The sequence below is a fragment of the Brassica napus genome, chromosome A1 (genome assembly GCF_020379485.1).
Source record: "Brassica napus cultivar Da-Ae chromosome A1, Da-Ae, whole genome shotgun sequence".
NCBI classification, from domain to species: Eukaryota; Viridiplantae; Streptophyta; class Magnoliopsida; order Brassicales; family Brassicaceae; genus Brassica; species Brassica napus.
Window position 1 is genome coordinate 15,659,585 of NC_063434.1, and position 8,497 is coordinate 15,668,081.

Sequence of the window (8,497 nt, forward strand, 5' to 3'; positions counted from 1 at the left end):
AAGATCGGAAAAAATGGAATATCTCCATTTTATGCTATGACGGCTTAAGGGCATAGTATATAAGGAGTCCTAGGCGAGAGGCATGAGGAAAACTTTTTTAGATTCAGAATTCTCTGCACTTAGAAACTTTAGGCTTTATTCTTGACAAGTTCGGTTTCTATGACTGGCACTCAATTACTAGACGAACTCGCCCAGGCAGTTCGATCTCTTGTCCAGCTCTATCAATTGAACTACGTTCGGCTTGATCCTCGAAAGGGGTACGTAGGCAGCCTTTAACAAGGTTCAGTCCAAAATCAATCAAAAACCTTTTATATATCTTTTTCGTCTTTTGTTATCGAGCTGCGACTCAACTAGGTTTGAGCTTTTAGGCTGCTAGAACTAAGTAACTCGCTGACAGCCTTTGCGGCCAAAGCTTTTATGATCCCTTGTAATGATCGCAACGCTCTTAAACGGACTCGAAATAAGATCTACTGTTTTCTCTAAACTCGTTTGTTATCTTTTCATGATTTCCGCATATATTCGATCACTTGTCGTTGGCTCTCGCAGAGATCCGGGACCTCTGGGAAATTAGGGTTTTCCTAGTTTCCTTATTTAAACGGAAATCGACAGTGCGAATTTCGGTTCCCACAAAACACAAGAAAGCACACTTTGCCTCTAACATGGTGGCAAATTTTATATAATTAGGTTAAAACTTGTCAGGGATAATCTTGTAAATTGGTGAATACTTGAGCTTCAAGTCAGCTGTGACCAAACGAGCTTTCTGTGCGCTTCGCTGTCGATCGATGTTCTGATGTGAACGTCGATCTATATTCGTTCCTCAATATCGATTGATGGTCGAGCTCGATGGTCATCTTGGGTGTTTGCTCCAAATAACTCTAAAATGCTCCAAAATCATCACTTATCTCCAAATCACTCCTGATCTTATAAATATAATAAATAGACTCTATAATATAATAATTAGTAGTAAAAACACCTTTCTGGGCCGTTTTCCGACTTCAGCACTTTTATGATTTTATAACAAGAATGCTTCCGAAACAACGTAAATTCCGGAGAACATTCAAATTCCTCGTATAGCGTAGGAAACCATGGGTGTTCGGCAAACCGTTGCCATTTTATACTATTAATCCGAATGTTCTTCGAGAAAGAACGAGCTCTTTCGGTTTTAAAATCGTAAAGTTTTGACGATGCCTCCGATCGTGACGAAACAAGAATGAGTTCGATGCAATCTTGGGAGAGGAGTTACGAGGGCTAACGGCCAAGCTGAATCCGCGGTTGATCCACCTCGGCGAACGGCCAAGCTGAAACCACGTTGGGTCCAGCTCGGCGAACGGTCGAGCTGAATCCGTGTTCGATGATCAAGTTTGTTTGTTTCGAGGAAGAGATCCTTAGACCTTTGATAGTTTTTCCGTTTTTTTATGAAGAGAAAGTTTTCTCGGACGTCTTTTCTGACGTTGATTTCGTCGTAACAGATTTTGACCCCAACAGTTAGCCCCCCAGCTCGTTAGGATCGTGAGGTTCTTGCGAACGGATTAGACATGTTGGAATGAGTTAGACGGAATCCGCCGTGTAAAAATCCGAAGATGTATAGTGACTCTTTTTTTCCTATAACTAGCTGGAGTAAGTTTTCAAATTCTTTACTTGCTCATTCCCACAAATTTTCTCCCAAAGAAGATCCTTTCCTCTCTTCTCTTCTTTTTTTCTCTTTTTTCTCTCATTTTTTTTCTTTTAGAAGGAAAGATCATGTCTTCGAATAGAAAATCTTCTACCAAGTCTTGTCGCGACCGTTCCGTTCCTAATTGTTCTAGCTCGCAGCAAGTTGGAGTTGTGCCAAAGGTGGAATTCTCGGCCGAGTTGATCGATCCCGAAGAGGTCGCTGCATGGTGGATAGCTATTGGCGAAGTGAAGCCTCCCGTTCCTGTTGTATGGGTTCCTCCCCCTTTTAAAACCAACCCTGTGGCTGGCTGTCCAAGCAGGAGTTGTCCAAATGGGTTCTCGCCTTACTCTTAGCAAGAATCTTAGCTCAATTAGAATGTTTTCAGGATGAGATGAAAGTTCTCGCTTATATCTAACAATCCTAGGGCAATTTCTAAATATCTAATCTAGAATCACACATTAATGACAATCCTAATGATTAATATCACAACTTAACAATCTATGGTTGGGGTTAATCCCTCATAACCTATTTAAACCCTAAAATCTAACAAGGGAACTACTCAGACATGGCCAAGTAATTCATAACAGCAAATATGTATGAAAATTGCATTAGAATAGTAAATAGATATCAATGGAGTTCCAATCACAAAATAACTTTGGATCTTCTCTCCAATCTACTAAAATCCTAGAAACATTTGCTGTGAAAATAGTAAAACAAGAAAGCACACTTTGCCTCTAACAAGTTGGCAAAGCTTATATAATTAGGTTAAAACTTATCAGGGGCAATCTTGTAAATTGGTGAAGACTTGGCTCTAAGTCGGCTGTGACCAAATGTACTTCCAGATGAAGCTTGATGGAGTCTACTATCCATTGAATGATAGTATCAGTTGACTAACTACTTGCTTGGAAGAGATGCGGCAAGACATAGCCAGAATTCCGTGTGCGACCGACGTGTCTTCCTCTATATCTATCGACAGACATCGACAGGTATCGATCAACAGTCGCTTACATGCATTGATCGACAACCGCTTACCAGCATCGGTCGACGATAACCCACCACACTCATATACGATGAAGTCTCAGCCAGATTTTTACACCAGGGGAGAGATAGATCAGTTGGTATAAGGGATCTACAGAGCTCTGGAAACTACAGAAAAGAGGCTTGATAGGAGATGTGATGACATCTATTTCCAATGGATCTTAGCATTAGTGCTTTGACTTCCAAGATACAAGCTATTCAAGGGGAATTAGTAGAGATTCAGAGTTACATTGCCCATCGACCAGAAGCATCAGCATCGATCAACAGACGCAACAATAAATCGACCGACACTCACAGACAGACACCGGTCGACGACACTACAAACCAAAGGAGGCTAGTACAAAAGGTGACACCAGACATGTTTGACACACACAACCATGGAGAGGAGATCTCAGCTGAAACATACACCACAATTATGAGACATCAGTTCAATCTTGAGAGTCTTGGAGATAGATTGCAGAAGATAGAAGATGCAACTACAATAATGAAGGAAAAATGGCGCAGAGGAGATGAAGCAATGCAAGACTTCACTGGTACATGGTTCAACAAGCGCAGAGAAGAGATGGAGACTTGTTTCCCAACAAGTGCAAGCTTTCAACATTACTAGCCCAAATCACCTCCAAAGTCTAGCTATATTACTATAACAAAGCGCTGAGTGGGAGGCAACCCACTATTAGGTAATATTTATTTCGTTTTTATTAATCTACTATTTATGTTGGTTTTTAATTATTGTACATTATTATAGAAAAAAAAAGATAAGGTCCGAGTAGACAATTGCCGTGAGTATCGACCGACAAGACACTGTCGAAATCGATCGACATAGCATCACCTGCTGCGACCGATATCAACATCCTTACATCGGTCGACATACATTCCGGTCTGCTATATCGTTCTAACTTGTTACATTACGTATTTATGATTTATTTATCACCATAACTTCGACTGAGGTTACACTGGGGACAGTGTAGTTTAAGTCTGGGGGGAGGTTTACTGATATTAGTTTATTCATGAATAAAAATATTTTCAAACATAAAGCTTTTATTGCGTTAAGAAGGGGATAATGAACTTATAAGATTTTGCTTGTTATCTAACCACTCTTTAGCACCATTGTAGAACTTACTGATTGCAGATAGTACTAAAGATACTATAGTGGATCAACCTGTCAATTAAGTTACACTTGCTGAGATTGTTTGAAGGAACCAAAGTGACCTCCAACACTAAACTTGACACAACTGCTTATCTTGGGGCTTGGTATACATGAGATCGGATTATTCAAACAAGTTTGGAAGGTAAAGCCTTGTGTATATAGATTTATCACCCTCTCTCTCTATTTTTGAAATATAGATACAAAAAAGAAAAAAAATATTTTTTATATATTTTATACATATCTATTAGAGATTTATTAGGAAGGGATTCGAACAGGACTTGGTGGCTACAGCCATTAAGGCTTGCTTCATAAGAATTATTTAGGTAAAAGATTAGAACATGACTTGGTGGCTACAACCATTAAGGCTTGCTTCACAAATAATCCTAGGATATAGGTCAAAAAGAAGTGAACAGGATTTGGTGGCAACCACCATTAAGTTTTGATTCATGGAAGCCTGTCCAATCTTGGTCAATGATCTTGAAAATATAATCAGACTTTGACTAAGAGAGAAAGTTAGTAGAGAGAGAGAGAGAGGATAAGAACTAATGTTTACTTACAGGTCCAAATACTTGTTTGAAAATCCTTGCATCATGTGATCGATACTCCCAAGGTAAAGCATGCACTTTTATTTATGCTAAGAAATGAGGTTGGTAGAGGGGAAAGTCTGACAAGATTTGCTAAGTTGTTAGCTAGGTGAATTTGGTTGCTAAGCAAAGATATGGTACAATGTCTAGCTATTTTCTTTTAAGCACCAAAACCTCAACCAATCAATCGAGCAATTACTTGCTCAACAAAAACTGCAAATTTACATTTTAATCATCAAACCATCCAACTTAAAAAATCCCATTAGATTTATTAGGTTTCCTAGCTCCTTGTGGAGTCGATCCCTAAGTAATGCATTTGAACCTCTTTTTGAGAGATTAAATTCACTCTTTAGGATAATTTGAGTGATATCATCAACCCAAATGGCATTACTAACCATTCATATAACCCTTGTTTCGTTTTAAAAGCGGTTTTCCACTCATCACCCTCTTTCATTCTAATCTGGTGATACCCACTTTTCAAATCAACCTTAGAAAAGATGCTAGAACCATGTAACTCATCAAGCATATCATCTAATCTAGGAATGGGGTGTCAAACGTTACAGTTATATTATTGATGGATCTGCAAATGACACACATTCTCCAACTACCATCTTTCTTTGGTACAAGCTAGACTGGAACTGCACATGGGCTCATGCTCTCACGGATATGAACTTTCTCCATAAGCTCAGTGACTTGCTGTTGTAGTTACTTGGTCTCCACAGGGTTAGTTCTATAGGCTGGCTTGTTCGGAAGTGAAGCTCCTGGAATAAAATCGATTTGATGCTCTATTCCTCTGATAGCTGGTAATCCTTGTGGAGCTTCTTCTGGAAAAACATCTTTGAATTCCTACAAAAGCATATGTATTTTGCTAGGAAGATCATGCTCTGGCTTTGTTATGTTTAAACATTATTTTAAGACAAACAGCAAGTGAGGTAAAGAACTTCCTTTAGGTTGAAGCAGTAGATTGGCAGCCTGTTTTGTCTTTGATTCTGATGAAGCTTTGTTCTTATTCAAAGCTTTCTGATCTAGATGGACTTCTTGCGGTGTTAAAGGAATTAAGACAGTCTTCTTTCCCTTGTACTCAAACGGGTATCTGTTTGTGAACCCATCATGAAGAGTTCTTCTATCGGATTGTCAAGGCCTTACAAGCAGTATGTGTTCAGCATCCATTGGTAAGACATCACACAATATCTCATCCTCATACTTCCCAATAGACAATGGTATCTTGACTTGGTGTTTCACCTCCAGCTCGCCTTCATCATTAAGTCATTGTAACTTGTAGGTTGTTGGTCTTTTCATGATCTTCAGACCAAGTTTCTCAACCATTGTTTCACTTGCAGCATTGGTACAACTTCCTCCATCTATAACCAAACTACCTTACCTTGGACCATACAGCGAGTATGAAACAGATTCTCTCTTTGCTCATCTCCAACAGTCTTGGCTTGCAGATTCAGTGTTCTTCTTGCGACAAGTAACTCTCTATGAGCTGGCATCTCCACTCTTTCTTCTTCAGACTGAGATTGTTCCTCTTCTTCTGATTCAATTTCTCCATTTTCTCTGATGAGTATTACCCTTTTGTTGGAGCAGCTACTGGTATAGTGTCCATAACCTTTACACTTGTAGCACTGTATGTCTCTGGTTTTGGATGCAGTGGTAACTTCCTTTCCTTTAATACTCTGCTCCTCCATTTTAGGCTTGGAGAATGGTTTGGATTCTCTGGTCTTTTCGTCCTTCTGGTAGTGTGGCTTGTTGGCTCCATAACTAGACTTGTAACTTCTTCTTTTCAACTGCTGTTCAAACATAATTGCCTTGAGCAGAAGCTCTTCCATCTCAATATAATGATGAACTTCAAGTCTGTCCATGATGTCTCGGTTTAGACCACCCATGAATCTGGCCATTGTTGCTTCTCTGTCTTCTTGTATGTCAGCTCTCAGCATAAGGGTTTCCATCTCCTTATAATATTCTTCAACTGATCTACTTCCTTGAGACAGTGTTCTGAGCTTGAAGTGCAGCTCTCTGTGGTAGTGGCTTGGTACAAATCTCTTCCTCATGATCACCTTCATCTGGTTCCAGGTTTCAACAGGAAAATCTCCAGCCCTTCTTCTTGCTGTAACCAAGTTATCCCACCAGCTTAGCGCATACTCTTTGAACTCAGTAGGAACTAGCTTCATCTTATACTCTTGAGTTTAGTCTCTGCAATTGAACACAAGTTCAATTTTCTTTTCCCACTCTAAATATTCTTCCGGATCAGCAGTGCCTTTAACTCAGGAATCTTCAATTTCAAACCACCCAGACGATCATTGGTTTGTGGTCTTTCTTCTTGATCACGCCTCCTTCTTCTGGTGCCACTGGATCCGTTGGAATGACTATAATAGCTCTATGAGGCAGATTGGTTTGGACTTCTTCTAGGTCTCTCACGTTTTGACTGGGCAACCTCAGCTCTGTAGTCTTCTAGTTACTGATCCATCAAAGCAGACATCTGCACAGTTAAGGCCGCCAGCAAAAGTTTATCTATTCCATTGTTCTAATTTTTTCTTCCCCCATGGTTCCTGATCAAATTCCAATCACAAAACCAGTAAAAGAGATCACAGAAACATAATATAACAGAAAGTAATGGAATTGAATTTAGAATAATCAGATTTCTGAAATTTTCATGAGGAACCCTAATTCTTTTCTCTGCAATTTCGAAAATCAAATCAGATAATTTAGCAATTTTTTAACTTTTTCTAGGTAGATCTGACCCTAATAAACACGTTTCTAGCAAGATTTAGATTTTAGAACAGATCTGATAACAGAATATGAAAAGTCTAAAAGTTGCAAATCTAGAAAAACACAACCTAATGATGGAGATCTGCTCTGAAACCACTTGAAGTGATCCTAGGTATGATGATCACGTCCCTGAATGCTCTCCAATGATTGTGATGATGAAAATAGGCAGTGGATTGAATTGATACTTCTAAGAGTTTCGGAATTGGCTCTCAGACTATCATATTAACTTGTAATGTATGGATCGAAGATCCGAATTACACTAGACAAGATGTGATCAAACAAGATTTAGAGAATGTTTTGAAAAGAAAAGAGTTTGATGATTTTATTGAAGAATTTCATCCATAAGAAGAAGACTGTACATGCACAGCTTCTTGGAAACACAAAAAACAATTAAAACAAAGACTAAGTTCGAATTTTAAAATAAGAAAAGGCTTATGGTTTCTTCATGCACGAAATTAGAGTAGGAAATGGGTCTTGTTTGGGCTTAGTTTCATCAAGAGGCTCATGTATAATTGTTGCGTCCAAGCCTCATTAAAAACCTTGTTTGGAAAATCCATTGGGACAAAACCAAACTAAGGAAAAAAGTGCAAGTCACAGCACCTCTTTTGATGAATTTCTTAGATGGCTTGAATCACAATCAGAGTGGTTGGATAAGCACACTCAAGACTGTCGTGGATAGTTTGAAGTAGTTGATGAAGAGCTTGTCGAAATCTTGCTTGCTTTGATCTTGTCATTGGACCAATCGGTACTTCTAGGTCCTTCTCATTTCTTCCCTCTGGTTCAAGTTGTTCCTTAGTTCTTTCTTCAACTTCCTCAAGCTCTGGTTCAAGCTGATACATCTCTTCAATTCCATTGCTAGCCAAGATCACATCAACATAGCCAGGATACAAACACAGCGTGCAGCCGAAGCGACCGCACCACCGTCGATCGACAGACACCACTCAACATCGATTGACGACGACATCACACACTTGAATCTGATGAGGTCTCAACCAGATTCCTACACCAGAGCAGAGATTGATCAATTGGTAGAAGGGTTCTACAAAACTCTGGAAACTACAGTAGAGAGGCTTGATAGGAGATGTGATGACATCTATTTCCCAATGGACCATATAATGAGTTATCTGACTTCTCAGTTCGGAGCAATACAAAAGGAGATAGTAGAAATTCAGAGATACATTGCTCGCCGACAAGAAGCATCAACATCGATCGACAGACGCAATAACAAATCGACCGACAGTCACAGACAAACATCGGTTGACGAAGCTACAAACCGAGGCAGGCTAGTACCAAAGGAAGATAGTA